Genomic DNA, 18961 nt, shown 5'->3' with positions numbered 1-18961 from the left:
ACACGAATTGTAACAACTGCATATGAGGAATATGCAGAACCCATTAAGAAATCATTAATTTCACAATTTGTCCCATATTTTAATTCTATTTTATTTATACAAGTATCGATATATGTTATGTCCTAACTTCTACATTAACCAACACATAAAAACATTCACTATACATATACCCTTTAATACTCCCACTTTAAAGTATAATAATAATAAATACTCAATCAATATCACCTAAAATTTAACCAATCATCACGCTTCCACTTGAATTTTTTATTTTTTTTATTTTTTCTTTCAATCGGTTTTGTGATATATATATGATAATAAATGTCATGCACAATTTCATAAGGTACTGTCTGCAAACAAGGTGTAAATCAATTCAATAATTTACCTGTCGTATTATCTTTGATATGCGGCTTCTCTTGATTCCCCTCTTTTCTTTTCTAATTCCGTATAAGAGAATGGCAAAAACCCTATTGATTTTATAATTATAAATATAATAATAAATGTTACCCAGTATTAATTTTAAAGTTTTTCTCTTTAACCACCAACTAATTGAATTATTTAAAACTATCTCACTAATTTTATAATTATAATTATGAATAGTTCAAACACCCATTTAAAATCTATCGGAAAAATATTTATGAAATAAAAAGCTCTAGTACTCAAAACGACCAAAAGAGTCGTTACGTTTATAAAGTGTATGTTTAAAGTTACACTTTATAAAGTGTAAGAAATAAATTTGTCATCTATTAAAATATAAATATTTTGGGACTAACGAAACGTTTGGAATACTGCATAAAGTGAAATTTTTTCTTCCACTAAGCTTATTTAAGTTACTTCCTAAAATAGTGGCTTGTTTTGGTCACTTTAAATTTTTTTGTGGCATACTTAGGTTCCGAAATCCCTTATGATGTTTTTGTAGCGTTTGTCACACAATTATATTGATTTGAGAGTTGATATCTCAAATGGTCACACAACTTTGAAAATATATTTAGTAAAAGTTATTAAACTTTATTTTAGATCAATAAACTAACTCAACTTTAACCATTGTACAAATAAAATCATTTAACTTCATTTATCATTAAAATTTTTTTTGATATAATAAAATAAATTATTTTATGCCATATATATACATATTAAGTTTAATAATAAAACTTTTGGAATTGCGACGTGATAGACAAAACTATTAGGATTAACACACTAAACCAAACATTTTATCCGTAATATATGCCACCCACGAGCCCTTATTTGTTGCTTATAATTTGAAGTCTTAAACCGAACTTATGGCAGTGAATATGGAGAAGTTCGATAAACAAATTAGTTTGCGCGTTTTTACATGGGATTTGTTATCCTTTTCGTAGTTATTGTTGTGCCATGTTTACATTATCTAATGAAGTTTTATGACCAAACTTTCACTACAAATAAAACGTGATAGTCATAATTATTATTGTGTTTGCTTAGTTTATAATTATTATTATATTTGCTTAATTTATAATTATTTTTGTATTCACTTAATTTTATAGAGTTAACACATTAAATCAATATTTTAGCCGTGATATAGATCCAACCCAGGAGCCCTTTATTTGTTTTTTAACTATATGCATAATAATTAGATTCCGTTAATGTACACTTGACATACAAAATATACTATCCTGTGATAATGAAAAAATTACTTTAATACACAACTTAACTTACCTTATTGTCCATTTCCCCCTACTTTTATTAAATGTTTCGTCAATCCCTTTTTATACTCTTTTAAATCCATCTGCCTAATACATAATTTCACATCTCCTAATCCACGTCTATCTCCTCCATTTTTCACTCCTCAAATAACGTCATATTTTTTCTCCCGTAATCTTATTAGTTTAATTTTAAACTTGAGTTTCAAGATATTTCACTCTCCAGCCAAACGATTTTTCATTCCTTTTGGGTATTATTTCAATTTCATTATTTTTGTTCATAGTTGATATATTTTTTTCTTGATTCATTATGATTATACTCCTTATTTCAGTATAGGTATTCCCCAAATAATGACATTTAACATCAATCGTGTTTATGACCAATAATACGCAGGTTGAACTGAGAATAGATCGAAGAAATTGCATTGATCCCCTGCAATTGCCAATGTGAATATTGAGAAGGTAAGGAAGAATGTGTCATATTCTTCAAAAGCGATTGAAAAACCCCTAAAAAGGGTAGAAACATGTCATCTTTAATTTTCTATCTTAATCTACCTAAGGTAATTCTGATTTATTTCTGTATTTTTTTATGTTCAATCTTTGATTTAATTATTAATTTGAATTCATTATACATTAGAGCTGACAGATTATCAATATATATTACTGTTATCATTTTTGAATGTATCAGTATACAATTTATTTTTTAATACATAAAACCCTAATTTTCAATAAGGTTTCAATGAAATTAATTATGTATCAGTACTAACATACCATATATATAATATAAAATTATATAGTTTAATTGTTCTCAAACTTTTTATTTAATTGATACAAAAAAAATTAATTGTTCTTATCAATGTATCAAGTTTAAATATTGTTGTAACAGTTCGAATTATGTATTGTTCTCAACTATGGACATACATTATTTTGTAAATTCTTTATTCAAGTATCAATCTCGGCTTATCATATATAATACAAAAATAATTTTTTTAAGGTATAGTGTGTAATACACAAATAGTAGTATTATGTATCTGAAATAAATATAATAATTATTGTAAGTTCAATTGTTTATTATTCAGATTGTATCATGCTTTAATTTTTGTATATCCATTACTGTTGTTCATTTGTCTCATTGTATTTTGCGAAACAAGATAAAACAAATTCCTACACACTCTTTGATGTTTGGTTCATCATATAACATCTGTTTTGTAGAAGAGTTGAAGTTATTTATACATTTGAGTTTGTTGTATATGAATTCGAGCGGTCAGTGATGAACATCGTTAATGATTTTGAGATTCTTGTTGGTTGTAGCACTCAGTAGATGATGTTTACATTCCGGTGAATTGTGACAGACAATTTCATTTGATATTGATTGTTATTGTTTTGAAAAAGGCTAATACGTGTCTACGACTCAACATCTAGATTAAGGAGAAAAATTTATTTGGACGATATTAAAAATTTATCTTTAATGTTGCCTACTTACTGCGAGGACAATGGATTTTTTTAGGATTCGGAGCGAACTGACTGATGCTTATAAGGACAAGGAAACTGGAAGTGTGTTGGAACCAAAACAACCTTTACTGGTTAAATATGTACAAGAAATTATTCACCAAGGAAGCGACATATTGTATGTTTTATAAAATTTTATTTTAAAGTTTATGTCAATTTAATTTGTATAATGTATCTTTTGCATTTTGCAGGGACTATGATTGTGGCCGCATTTGTTGAATTTCTTAGCGATGAAATTTTAATAATCTAATAATTTTGATCTGATTATCTCCGGTCAATATACGCAACATAGCTATGAAAATATGACAATGTAAAACCCGACGCTTGATATGTTAATGATGATGATGATCCATTAAAGTCTAGGGGTCATTTCACACCACCAGACCATGATGTGATAGTTAATCTGGAATAATGTTTATTTATCAATAGATAAATGGTATTTTTTTTACTATGTTCAAGATAAGTTAACATAAGTGTTGGGTGCATGTCTTTAAAAAAAAAAATTGTCTGACTTTTTAATATCAATATATCATGTCTTTAATATCAGAATGTATATTTGTCTAAATTTACAATTCTAATAATTAAACTGTATTATTAAATCATCATCAATTAGAAATGCACATAAATTTGAACAAAATTTTTTTTTCTTATAGGAACAATTCAATATATTGTATAAAAAATATTTAAAATACATTGAAGTGTATGTTACGATTATAGTGAAAACTTATTGAGTTGAAAATTATATATCTAAAACATTGATTCTAAAATATGTATTAGAAAGTCTTAATATAAATTTTAAGTCAAGTGTTATTATTGATATATAAGTTAGTATGATTTAAGGTTTATGACGCAATTTTATATAATGTAATATGATATATCATTCATAGTTATTAGAACAAAAACATTAGTGAGAAAATTAATTAATTATATAAATTATGTATCATATCAACACACCGATACATAGCTTATTGATAATAGATTGGTTATTTATGATTTATTGTATATGATACATTATACAATGTATCTGATACAATTGAACATAATATATGTATATCGGTTATAACATATGCATACAAATCGTAACAATTTCTTAAATTGAACCAATAAAAGTCATAAATAAAACAAAATAAAATTAACACACAAATCATAACATATTCTAAAATAGAACAGTAGAACTCTTAAATATTGAATCAAAAAATTCAAATTAATAGTAAACTTCATTTATGAAAAATATAAAAGCGATAATTGATTACGTCAAATAAATTTCAAAAAAGCATGAATGTCTTATAAAAATAACGATTTCACTTTACTCTTGAAAAGAAAGTATAAGTTCTTTTATTATGACCTTCTTGACCACAACTATTTGTGTTTACTTTTATCTTTTCATCTGCATTTTTTCTTCTTTTTCTTGGTCGTCCAGTAAATCTTTTGTATCTAGTTGGCTACACAATTCATCTACAAAATTGCTAGCAACTGACCAATATTCTTTATCTAACATTGAACCTTATAAATTTTTGCTAGTGCATCATGCTTTGTAGTAATCAGAACAATAATGATGCATATATATAACATTCTTGTCCTTTAAAACAATAATTGCATGTGCGCAAGCAATCTCATCTAGTTGAATTTTGCAACAATTACTTTCATTTTTTTCAAGACAAACAATGTATCTTGTTCCAGTTTCATAAATCGAAAAAATAAATTCTGATGATGAAAAAATCTGCAGACATTAAAAAGTGAACGATAAATTTAGTTCAAAACAATGCATATCAAAAGAATCAAATGATACACCAAACAAAATACATAAATATACAATTATGTATCATGATACATACCTTCATCTTCAAACATTTTCATGCATTTATAATCAATGCCTCTTCAAATCTTCACCTCAATGTGCCTTTTGTATAAGATGCTATTTTCCAGTTGTTGAAATACCAAGAATAAAATAGAATTTTAATCTCTTTCAAGAATTCTAATATACACAATTGACGCGCTTCAACGAAATTTTTACAAAATTTTTGAATGTATCATATAATCAACAAAAACAAAACAAAAACAAAAAATCTACTACATAACTTCTAAAACAAAAAAATGTACCACACAAATTAGAAATTGAAATGTACCACCATTTACAGATCTGAACAGTCAAATAAATTAATTCACAATGCAAATAAAAAAAATCTCATACATTTGTCGATAAAATCATTTTACTTTGCAATTGAAGTTGTACTTTATTTTATATTTCGCCATCATATCTATCAGTGTTGCCTTATACTTATACACTTGACATGTCTTCACATCTATATTGTTTGAATCAATTATGTAATTTGTAACTTCTACTTCTGAAGTATAATATCATAAAGTCTTGATTCAACCACTTCAAGATATTTTGTATACCTTCTTCTACCTTCGATACACGTAATCTCTACGTAAGTTCCATCAAAATTATGTATCTCACCACCAATCTTATCCATTCTATCACTAAATAATGGATACATTGCAAATCCAGACTCACTTTTTTTTCACTTTTAAATATAATCTAACACCCATGTCGTTGCTATTTTTCATCAGCGATTAATTACATTCCACGATGTATCAAATTTCAATGTTTTCCCTTCCCTTGTCTATCTCTAACTCATCTAAAATGGTTGCTTTTAGATTCAAGAATGAAATTGATTGTCCAATAACAATTTTGTCATTTTTGTAACCTTCATAATTCACTTCGCTCGCCCAAATTCCTGAATGCTTCAATAAATTGGTATATTCATCATGCATCTAGTTTTTTTTAGGAAATTATCAATTATTGGATATTAACGGATGTTCAAAAATCTTCTTCGATGAAGATCATGTAATTTTGAAATTTCAAATTATTGAATCTGTTCCCTATTAGGATATGGACTGATTAGGATCAGTTATGCGTTAATCAAGGAAACTAATATCGCAACATTTAATTCTACATTATTTCTTTCTTTTTATCGCAATAAAAATTTGTTTATCGTGTATCAAATATAATATATCTGGATGATTTCTATGTATTCGGATGCTTTCCTTCTCAAGAGATTTTTGTAATATTAAATTATTAGGGATAGAATGTAATTTAGATCTTACACTATGATATTTCTTTAATTTATACAAAAAAATACATTGATAAATTTAGTCAAATGATTTTATTGATACAAAAGTTTAATTTGAGTGATTTTTTTGATACAAAAGTTTAAGTTGAGTGATTTTATTGATACAAAACAAAATTTAATGACTTTGCTAGATAAATGTTTAGCAGTGAGTGACCTTTTAAGATATTAACTCTTGATTTGACATAACATACAAATAAAAAAATTATTATGCTATGTATTTTTATTTTTTTTTATTTTGAAAGCTCATCCAAACTCTATTTAAGAACATTCAAACATAGCACATTCAACATCTTTAGTATTCTATTATTCTTCATTTCAATCACAAAATAATGTCTTCTTAATCAAAAGTTAGAGGTTCGATTTATTGGGATGACAAAATTATACATGATGGCAGTATCGTTTATTACAATTGTCCTCCCAAACACTGTTAAATATTCAATGAATATCCGATATTATATATCTCTTTCACCAATTTATAAAAGAATGGGGTATAAATAGTTTTATTATGATTATAGTAGAAAAATACCTACTTCATTTTTATCACAAGGACAAGTAAATATTGGAGATTGGATTATCTATAATGAAAAATCATTGACCGACTTTCTAAGGGTTCGAATGATTACATAGATCAAACAAGTTAAAAATACTTGAAATCTATGTTAGAAAGCAGCCTAAGACTAGCCAATGATGTTCTCCTTTATTGGTCGATGTTCATCCTCAGTTAGAAAATCATAATATCATTGAGTGGATTTCTGATAACTCAATCTACTGATTTTTCTATCATGATTCATTATCAAAATATTCTTACCGATCGATATGATTTTGATTTGAATGAAACTATCAATGAATGTGAATGGTAATGCTCAATAATTATATTTCGATTATTGTTTGTTCATTATGTCAATAATTAATTTATATGATTATTATTATTATTATTATTATTATTATTATTATTATTATTATTATATTTTGTAGGGGTTTACTTCAGCAAGATAAGAATATTGCTCTAAGTTATATACTAGATAGTTATTTTGATCAGTCCTCATAGTTTGAAATGACGAAAAATGTTGGGAAATTCTCAAATTTTCATGTCTTGCCTATTTTTTATGCAAATGATTATTATTATATCCAACACTTGATTTTTTATTTAAATAAGTTAATTGCATGTGATAAATATTTATATTCTTTTACATATATAGGAAAAATATCTTAATTGTATGACAAACACGACAAAAACTTCATAAAGAGAGCAAAACGTGAAAAATATTCCTTTTTGTAAAGTGTAAGTTTTTTTTCCACTTTATAAAGTGTAAGTAAAAGTTCCATTTTACAAAGTGTAAGAAATACTTTCACTTTATAAAGTGTAAGAAATAGTCCATTATTATATTAAAATACAAACGTTATGGGACTAAAGGAAAACATTTGGAATATTGAATAAAGTGAAATTTTTTCTTCCACTAAGCCTATTTTAGTTACTTTCTAAAATAGTTACTTATTTTGGTCACTTTTTTATGGCTTATTTAGGTTCCGAACTCATCATAAGGACAACAAAACTTGAAAAATATTCTTCTTTGAAAAATGTAAATTTTTCTTTCAGTTTATAAAGTGAAAGAAAAAGTTTCAATTTAAGTGTAAGAAAAACTTATATTTTATAAAGTGTAAGAAATAGTTCCGTTGTATATTAAAATATACCCGTTATAGACTAACAGAAAACGTTTAAAGTATTGGATAAAGTGGATTTTTTTCTTCCACTAAGCCCGTTTTAGTTATTTCCTAAAATAATGACTTATTTTTGATCACTTTTATTCTTTTGTGGCTTATTTGGATTTTCAACTCACAAAATTACTTATAAAATCTCAATCAATTAAAATAATTTTCTTTATATATATATATATATATATATATAATGAGATTAGTGGAATATATGATAACATATATATAAAAGGTAAGGATAAATTTTTATTTTTATTTTAGAAAAAAGATAAGGTCAGAAAAGGAAAATAATGTATATACTTTTTAAAATTAAAACTTAAAATATAAAAATAAATATAAATAATGGTTAAATATTTTAAAGGGAAAATTTTATATATAGCAAATATAAAATTCTTAATTTTAGGCCATGACAAACATTTTAAAATTATGTTCCGTAGCAAAATTTGAGTTTGCCACAGATTTCTTTTTCTATATAATCTTAGACGTCATTTATACATTTCAATTTTTTTAAATGCGATATAATCTGTTCGATAAATAAGGAAAAAGATCCCAGAATTCACGCTAACTTGCTTCAGTTTCATCCCTTCTTTGTCTCCTTAAATGGAAATAGCTCCATTGTAGTCAGTTCGAAATCGATCAAGCTATTGAAGGTATCAAACAAGCGAGATAAATTTGATTTCAGAGATAGAAACAGGAGGCAATTTCATGACGAAAACATATTCTGATTTTGTTTCTTGTTTTTGTCGACAATGGTGTTCAAAATCAGATTTCCTTTTCAACTTTCATCAATTCAGTTGAATGTATATTGAGATGTGCATATTTTGTCCAAAATAGATTTGAATAGTTAATTTTGAAATTTCGAAAAATTGTGATAAATTTATTGATTATTTTTAATTTCTGATATGAGATTCGCTAATTTCACAGTACTTTGTGTTTGGAATTATATATGTGATCTGATTCGTTGAGTTCATGTATGAAACTATTATGTTTTCATTTTATACCATACATCTTCATCCTGTTTTTTTTTGTGGATATTCATAATATGTATAAGTATATGAAACATATGAATGTTTATACGAATTATATAAATATACCTATTTAGTTGTTTTTGGGTGAACTGTATAATTGTATGAGGCTGTTGTATGCTGATTCGAACTGTTAGTTATATACATATACCCATTTAGTATTTTTTTTGTTGAATTGTACAAGTATATGAAACTGTTGAATGTTTGTATGAATTATATACATATACCTATTTAGTATTTTTTGGTGAATTTTATAAGTCTATGAAACTGTTGTATATTTATTCGAATCTGTTAGTTATATACATATACCTATTTATTGTTTTTTGGTGAATTGTTATAATTGTATAGAACTGTTGTAAGTTTATACAAATTTGTCAGTTATATACGTATACATATTTAGTGTTTTTGGTGAATTGTATAATTGTATAAAGCTTTAATTTTGTGTATAAAAAGATTTTTGATATAATTTGAAAATGTGTATAAGTTAAAAACTGAAGTTTCTAGAATTTGTATAAATATATGTTTTGTTTGTTGTGGAAATTCTTAAGCTTACAAATATATATGTATATAATTTAATTTTTTATACGGATGTTCTGAAAATGGCTTCATTGACTATTTTGGTTATGCATTCTGGTAAATGGGACAATGACAATTGTTACGTCGATTATACAATTGAGGGGCTGATTTTTAAAGAAAGTTCATCGTATAATGAGTTGTATAATGTCATTGCAATGCAACTAAGGATTGATAGGAATGTGATTAAACTCAAAATTGAGTATAACATTAAAGAAAGCAACACAGCCATGTTGATTCACAAAATTCTGAATGGGTTATGAAGTGGAGTAAAAAGGTAGTTTGAAAAAATTGAAAAACATTAACAAAAATTGACAAAATTAGATGAATTTGGCGGTATCTGAAAGTTTTGAAATACTTTTGAAAACTGTAGGACGTGCTAAAGAAGTTTGAAATTTGAAATTGAATTTGTTGATAATATTAAGGAGGAATTGAAGGAAAGGAGAAAAAATTGTAGAATATGAAGAGGAAAAAGAAAAATGACAGTTTTAATTTTAGGCAGATATTTTATATAATTCTGTGGTCCCTATATAGCAAATTGACCGATAGTTTTTTTATTAAAGGGAATAAATGAAAGATAAGGTACTCCATTTAATTATCTTTACTAGTTTGTCATTCTCTACAATTATCACTATTTTACATTCGTGGGCATAACTTCAAAATTTATTTAAATTTTGTCATTTAATTTTGTGTTATGGAATGTCACTAATAGTTCATAAAATATAGGTAACTAACTTTTTTAAAAGAATATTTACTATTTAAAATATAAAATAAAAAAAATCAATATATTAATTACATCGAATAGATCATACTTTTTATTTTTCTTTACAGTTTTTTTAATCATATTTTAATTTAAATATTTTTTTCTTAGGTTATTTAATTTTTCTATTAACGATAATTTTTAGTATTTTATAACATTCATGTTTCCATAATAATTATTATAGTGATGGATAGCTATTTAGTCTAATTTTAGTTTTTTTTTACGTGAGGATTTATAAATTTTAGTTTAATAACATTTTATTTGTCAATATTTATTTTAAAGTAAAATTAAAATTAAAAAAAATCATGAAATAAATAATTAGGTCAAATTAAACTATGTTTTAAGAATTTTTTTCCATACATACCTCGCCTTTAACCATATTATTATAAGTATTTAATAGATTTTTTTAAATAAATATGATAAAATGATTTTGATGTAATCAAAATTAACATTTATTGAATTTTTTCTTAAGTCATTGACGGTTCGTTAAAGTTGTTTGTATAATTCACTTAGACACCTCAACTAAGACTAATACCTACTACTTATTGAACACTTTTACCCATTCAAAAATCATTCCTTTTAGATATTTTTTGATAATCAGCAAAAAATATGAAGAGTTTGAGATACACTGACATGACAAAACGGCTAATTAATAAATAAAAAGTGACACTTGACCTCCAATTATTTTCAAAAAAAATTGTTTAATATTATTTCAAACACATTTATATCTATTTTCTTAAAAAGAAAAAAAAATGAAAATGAAAATTTCAACCTATCTACCCAGCCCCACCCCTACCCAACACCCTTTCATCTTCATCTTCTTTCCAAAACACATTCTTTCTAAATCACAAAATGCAATTTCTTTTCCAATAACTTGAATTTTTTTTAAGAAATATATTTTCATACTAAGAGTGAAAAAAAAAAGAAAATTTTGTCGGTGGTTATTCATTTCTACATCGATGACAAAAGAAATTGATATCTCAAAAATTAATTTGATCAAGTTTTTGAATATTATTTTTGATAAATTTAATGAGTTTATATTTGAATTTGAATAAAAATATTTGTTCAAAAATTGGGATAAACCAATATCTTCTAGCTTTTTTTATACGCAAAAATCATTTATCTTGTCTCTTCTTTCTTTATATTTGTTTCATTATATTTATGAAATTCGAATAAATCATACGAAAGAAAGTCTTTCTTTCAAATCTGAATCTTATGATTTCTTCATAATTGATTTCCATTTATTTTTAGATTTGGAAGAAATTATATTTTTTTATTAAAAAAAAGAAAGAAAAACAATGTTGAAGCAAAAATGGAGAAAATTTTGTAAACTAAATTATGAAGAGTATGATTATGTGCTTTTCTTTTTTTTAAAAATGTAAATGAAAAAAAAATAAAATTTTATAAGTAAATTATAATGTCAAGTGTTAATCAAGAAAAAATGAAGATAAGAAAAATCAAAATAATACTGTTTTGATTTTTTTTTTCATGCGCTCCAGGGAAGTGGAAAGCACCATTTTTGCCATATCAACATTTTGTATTTAGGCAGATGTTTTAAACGATTTAGGTGTCCAATAGGTACAAGTGATAGTTAAGCTTTCTAAGTGAATTGTGCGGACAATTTTAAGAGATTGTCGATGACTTAAGCCTTAAATTTTAAAGCACTCTTTAAATTTATGAATAATAATTTATTAATTAAATAATACTTTTACAAAATAATGATATTTCAACAGCGCGTGAGAATGCGACTATTGGAAAGCTATGAAAAGAGAATGTTATACATAGTGTGATAACATTTCTCCATGGTACCTGGTAGACACCATTTAGCACATATACCATTGTCAATGAGTCAGTTTCTACAATAATGTTGGTATATCCCTTCTCCCAACAATATTATAAAGCCTATCAGCCTCAAACACTAAATTAAAAACATCAAGTATCTTCGAATCTTTTGCACTAACTAGGTCTCCATTATTATTTCTAATACAAAAAACTGCAATACTAGGCCCTGAATTATCCTTTGAAGATTCATCATCTTTAACCTTCCACTAACCATCATTAGGAGGGTACCTCATTATCCATCTAGCTTTAAGATAGGGCCTAAAACCATCCAATAGTGACACCATAAGAGACCAAGTGTTTTACGTTTTCGAAAAAATATATTTTTATAAATTTTTGACTTTTTGAGAGTCGCCACTTAATTTTTAAGAAAAATCAAGAAAATTGTTTTTCAATTAATTAAAACAGGAAGCCAGTTGAAATTTTTTTAAGGGGATTCGGGGATTCCTACTTATATTTGAGGAAGGTGTTAAGACACCTAAAATATTTGCTAACTCGCGATTATCCAACAACTAACTTATTTGGCTAAAACTTAACTTAATTTTGCGATAAAAAATATTATCTAGAGTTGTTTGAAAAGTTAAGTGTTGATTTTAATATCTAATTGAGACTTTGACTTGTAAAATTTAATTTTTAAGTCTATTTAGAAACAATCGATTTGGTTATTTTTTTAAAAATTAAATGAAGCGCCTTTAGTAACAAGTATCAATCAGCAAGTAAATAATAAAGTACAGACAGACAGAGAGAGAGAGAGAGAGAGAGAGAGAGAGAGAGGGAGGGGAGAGCGTTGGATCCAAATCTGTTTCTGTCCGCCTAGACTGATATATAGACCCATTTCGTTTTGGCCTTAGGCCCATTTTGATTGTACTTGTCATAAACTAACAAGATAATAATTAATAAGAATTGTACTTGTCATAAACTAACAAGATAATAATTAATAAGAAAAACTTCATATTATGGCAAACATCCATATAATAAAATAGCTATGTTTTATTTTTTTTCATGTCCTATGGATATAATTAGACTATAAATAGCAAAGTTAATTCTATACAAATTTTTTTTAATATTTAATATAATAAATAAATATTAAATATGAAAGTAATTATAATTGAATGCCTAAATAATTATGGCAGACATATTATTGATCCTTTTCCATGTTTATCATCATCAAAAATTTTTTACCAATATTCATACATCACATATTTTATGTCTCCCCCCCACCCCAAATTCATTCAAATTTAAGATACTTAACATCACTGTAGGAGCGATCTTTGTGATTTTTTATCCATCAAGTACTTCTTAATACATATTTATCTCGTACTTATATAGTTTGATACCCACAAATTGTATTTTTTTTTTGCTCGTTTGTCTAATGTATCCATACTTATACAGTTTAATTGTATCTTTTTTGCTCGTTTGTATAATGTATTCATATTTTTGCTTAACAACAGCGTTGAAATATATCAATTTTCATATCCATATATACTTAGAGTATTATCTAAGCACAAGTGAATATGTCGATTTACAAAGACAACTATATCTAGATATATATAAGTAATATATCAAAGATAAAAAGTTGATTCGGGAATACAAGTATAGTGTTACGACATATTCAGTTTTGGGTTTAACAACAATGTATTCATTGTATTCTATATCGGTGTATTCATTTTTTGTTTACCAACTAGTGTATCATTGACATGTAGTTCATTTATTCAAAATCGAAATACTTAACCTTCATTTCCAAATTCAACAATTTTCTTACAACAATAACTTGAATTAACAAAAAAGATATATATACCTTTACGACGACAAAATAATAAATATGGAGATTACAAGAAAATAGAGTATGATGTGTCACATTTTTTGTTAAACTAATAATGAATAAGATCTGATATGTCTTTAAATTAGTCATATTTAGTTACAATTAATTATGAGAAGTTGTTTATTGCATGGACGTAATGTAAGGATAGTGAGTTATATTTAGAGTCAATTCCTTTTTTAGTTTGTTTGTACTTAGAGATGTATGAATGTATAAATAAAAAAAATAAAAAATTATACAAAAATACAGCTAAAAAGTGATATAAATTAGGGAAAATACCCAAGTACCCCCTCAACCTATGCCCGAAATCCCAGAGACACACTTATACTATACTAAGGTCCTATTACCCCCCTCAACTTATTTTAGAAGTAATTTTCTACCCCTTTTTGCCTACGTGACACTAGTTTGAAAAAAAAGTCAACCATCGTTGGACCCACAAGATAGTGCCACGTAGGACGAAAAGGGGTAAAAAATTATTAATAAAATAAGTTCAGGGGTGTAATAGGACCTTAGTATAGTATAAGTGTGTCTCTGGGATTTCGGGCATAGGTTGAGGGGGTACTTGGGCATTATCCCTATAAATTATAGTAATATATTGTTATTAACAGACTTATAGTTATTGATATTCATTCGCTATACATATAGTTATTTTTGTAAGTTGCTCTTATTAATAATACAAAATGACAAGGGCTAAGACCAAAAAATAACAAAAAAATAAAAAATAAATTTGGGCTCTTTTGGCCCCATCTCTTCAAATTCTTCTACTTAGGTTTCCTTCATTTCGGGACCTGTTCATCGGTTGTAGGTTTGACTCGAGAGGAGGAAATTTGGACCTCCGTGGCCAACTCAGAACGTAAGAATGAAAATGAGTTCTTGGCGAACTCGGACGGATTTTACATGCAAACAATAACGAGAAATTAGCATACTAGGAAATAAAATAAATGAGATGTAACTGAACAAGACGGAATTCAAAGATCAAATCCACTTAAGAAATCCAAATTAGACAGAAACAAGCGACTTTAAAGGGAGAGAACAAAGGAGCAAAATTAACAATGACAAAGTTAACAAAGAAACTACGACATTAAACAATAGCACACATATTTGTGTGTATAAATATATATATATATATAGAGAGAGAGAGAGAGACACACACACACACATACACACTTATGTACATATTCCAGGGAATACACAATTATTAACCAACAAAATTCTCAAAATATTAAAAGGAAAATACCGCAAAATTACCAAATAAAAAAATCACATGCTTTGGTTTGACCAACTCTATTTGACGAAATTAAACAATGTTATGCATGGATAAATACAAGATTTGCAAAAGAGTTGTTAAGTAAAACCACCATATTGGCCATTGAAATAGAAAGCAAACTAACAACCAGGAAAAATATCTTCAATTTTAGACAAAGATAGGAGAGTCAGTGCGATTTTAACTAACAAATACATGCTGAAAAATTAATTACTTGGCCCTAAAGAATTGAACAATTAGAAGGTGCTTAGATGACCCGAACTAAGGCTATAATTTTACTCTAAGGACGAAGATAGATGATGAACGCTTCCAAACAATCTCATAAGCTGGCCAAACATGCTTGTGAACAAATAAAACAGACATGAGCGGAAGGAGCAGACAAATATCCCCTTCCTTTTTAATACGTTTCACACATTTTTTTAGGAATCGACTATAAATAAAAAACAATCTTATAACAGGATCCGGATGAAAAAATTGACATCCACAATTTCACAGTAAATAATGGAGGGATGCAAATCTTCAAACTAGTTATTTCTTCATTTTTTGTTTCATTTTTATGACTTTCGAGAATACATAGTTGGACTTCTTGACTAGGTGAAGGAAGTGAGTCATGGAAGAAAACAACTTTAGATAATAACAAAGACAATCATAAAACACTTGGTTAAAAGTTAAATGAACATGGACTTAGCCTCTAACTCTAACTTGATAAGCAAGAACTAGGCATTTATGCTTCAAGAAAGAACTCATATTTAATGAAAATAAGACAAAGAATCAGTGAGTAACCAAGTATCAAGCTTTAGATCAAAAGTCATATGAGATGTAAACTAAAAAAAAAACTTTTAATCAATACTATAACCTATCACAAGATAAAAATCAATATTGGCCGAGTACAAAACAGAGAAGGAAAATAAATTAGATAGATAAAAAAAATGGTTCCATCTTTCTAGACAATTTAATTAGATACAAAATGCTTCCATCTTTCACATGTTCTAAAGTTTCATTTTTTACATTAATTGAATGAACTAGGACATAAACTCATTCTTTCATTTTAGTGAACCAATACGAAGACCATACAACACATAACCAAACCACTAGCAATTGAACTTAAAAGAAGAAATCAATGGATTGCACACATGAGGAAATCAATGCAAATAAACAAGAAGAACTCTACATATAGGAGCTTCGGGATATTAGCTTATTACACTATAAATATAGGAGTTTAGAGGGAGTGATTAGTTCAAATCCAACATGTAATCCTCTTAAATATGATAAAATACTCAGCCTCAAATGCATCCTAAAACAAAACTATAATCAACAAAAACAACAATAACAAGTAGAAGAAACTCCAAGAAGGTATCGATAAGAAAGAAAACAACCATCAAACAGAGTGTAAGATAACCAAAATACTTAAAGGACTCATTCAAAACTAACTTAACTATATGGAAACAGGCGAAAGAACACTAGCATTCCGAATCAAAGAAAAGAGAACATTAGTCCAAGACATGAACAATAGAGGAGAAACAGAACCAAATATCCATTAATACTCGAGTTTGAACCAAAGAACAGTAGACTACTCAAGCAAAACTAAATGGATACTCAAGCTTTATCGAAACTAATAAATGACTTTAGAGTAGTAGCTCATTGTTTCGCTCGAAAAAAAAACTCACAACATTCATGATTAAAAAATGAACAAAGAAGAGCTAAAATGTAAAAGAGAATCATTTACCTCTTTCGCAGCAGCAAACTCAAAGTGGACGAGCTGGAGAGGATGCTTTCACACTGAAATATGATCTTGCAAAATTTGACAAGCTTTTGCAACCCACAACAAACGGAAAAGAGAAAAACAATATTATACCTAAAGTATACTTTTGAATGATTTTTTGACTTTGGGAAGATTTTTTTATGTACCTTTATAGGGAGGAATTAGGTTTTTTCAAATTGGGAGGGAAAAGGGAAAAGTCGGGATTCCTAATTCATCCTCCAATTCAAAATTTTTGTTCTCCAAAGAGAGGAAAAAACTGGCTTTGCACGAGAAATTGTCCAAATCCCCTTAAATTTGGACTGTAGGTGTAGCGTGGACAGTTTGGATCGTTCCATCTGTCCTTGCAGCTTGACGTGGAGACATCTGACGCTGGATAGGACGATTCACGTGTTGCTTCTGATATTGCAAGAATGAGAGTTGCTAGCAGCTGGCAGAAAAAGGTGAAAGAGACGTTGGAGCGTCTATTCTTGTCAAAATGGCGTTTCAGGACTGCAAGGGTAGCGTGGACAGTTCGGATCGCTCCATCTGTCCTTGCAGCTTCACGTGGAGACATCTGACGGTGGATAGGACGATTCGCGTGTTGCTTCTGATATTGCAAGTAGAGTTGTCGGCGGCTGGCAGAAAAAGGTGAAAGAGACGTTGGATCGTCGATTCTTGTCAAAATGGCGTTTGAAGATCGACGCGCAAGGATGGGGTTGTTGCTGCTGGTTTGTCACGGGAAAAAGAAGAGCGTGTGGGTATGGGGCAGGTTGGTTCAATGAAAAAGTAAGTTGAGGAATATTTGGTGTGGGCTGCTGGGAGATGAGAATTTTGCTGTTGGACTTCTGGTTTCTTCATTGTGAAGGGAAATTGGGCCGGGAGATTTGGCGTGGAATGCTGAAATTCAACAGATAAAAGGGCTCAATATCTGGCCCTTTGAGTGGGTTTAAAGACAATGGAAACTAAAATGAATTAACGTAAGTTACTTTAGTGAGCTTCTTAAATTTAACGAAATAAATAAATTGACCTAATTGTAAAATCACTAATCCAAAGATGTAAACTATTAAATGACTAAATTAAATAGTAAAGTATTTAAACAAAAGACAATCTCTTTAGACGATTTTTGAATAATCATAAAATATACTAATTACATATAAAATTATATAAAACAAATATAGTACTTACACTATAACAAGATAAACTAATAAGTTTAACTATAAGTTGAGGATCCGAACTACAAGCTACAAAAACTAAATTATATAAAGCGCTGAATAAAACTAAAAATCTTTTTGACGCGATTTTCGAATATTTCATAAAATAAACTAATTATATAAAACATAGAAGAATACATATCTCTTCAAACTACAAAAATCGACTGAAGCTACTTTAAAAGATTTGAATTTTTTTTTGAATCTTATAAAGTCAACTATTTCAACCAGTTTGGAAATTTAAGAAGCTGGTGAATTAGTGCTTGTTGGAGAGGGTCAAATTGGGTGTCAACAACAGTCCCTCGTTTTACTCAAATTGATGCAAAACATTCAAGGAAAACGAATCTGACAAGTTCGATTTTGACCGACAACGCCTTCGTCTTTAGGAAAGGGATTTGATACGGACTTTAGGAATTATGGCCGAGCCCTGAAAATGGGTCTCCTACATATCTCAGGTTATATCAGAATTAAGGCCACTTGTAGTTCAATACGCTTGCTTTAACGTGCGATTTTGAAAGAATTGGAAAGTCACTTGGGTACTGAATTATGAGAGGACTAGGATGCTTGGGAATACGATTCAAGAGCGAACATTAGAATATAGCCGAGTTTTCAACGTTGAACCTGCCTACATATCCTTAAATCTTAGGAATCATGTTGTTTGTAGTTCGACTCGGTCGCTTTAAAAGAAAATCTATTATGA

At 27.7% G+C, this 18961-nt stretch overlaps 2 long non-coding RNA genes across 2 annotated transcripts; one reads left to right on the top strand and one right to left on the bottom strand.

Annotated features, from left to right (window-relative positions):
• Window positions 1-1785: 1785 nt before the first annotated feature.
• Window positions 1786-3684, top strand: LOC104645006 (uncharacterized). Its single transcript, XR_738887.4, has 4 exons — window positions 1786-1924; window positions 2068-2135; window positions 3181-3300; window positions 3374-3684. It is a non-coding gene; the product is annotated as an uncharacterized lncRNA (long non-coding RNA).
• Window positions 3685-16831: 13147 nt separating this feature from the next.
• Window positions 16832-17332, bottom strand: LOC112940481 (uncharacterized). Its single transcript, XR_003244719.2, has 2 exons — window positions 17221-17332; window positions 16832-17121 (listed from the first exon to the last, which is right to left on the bottom strand). It is a non-coding gene; the product is annotated as an uncharacterized lncRNA (long non-coding RNA).
• Between the last annotated feature and the right edge of the window lie 1629 nt (window positions 17333-18961).

The sequence above is a fragment of the Solanum lycopersicum genome, chromosome 12 (genome assembly GCF_036512215.1).
Source record: "Solanum lycopersicum chromosome 12, SLM_r2.1".
Taxonomy (NCBI): Eukaryota; Viridiplantae; Streptophyta; class Magnoliopsida; order Solanales; family Solanaceae; genus Solanum; species Solanum lycopersicum.
Note: the sequence above shows the minus strand (reverse complement) of the source record. Positions and strands in the feature narration are given on the sequence as shown.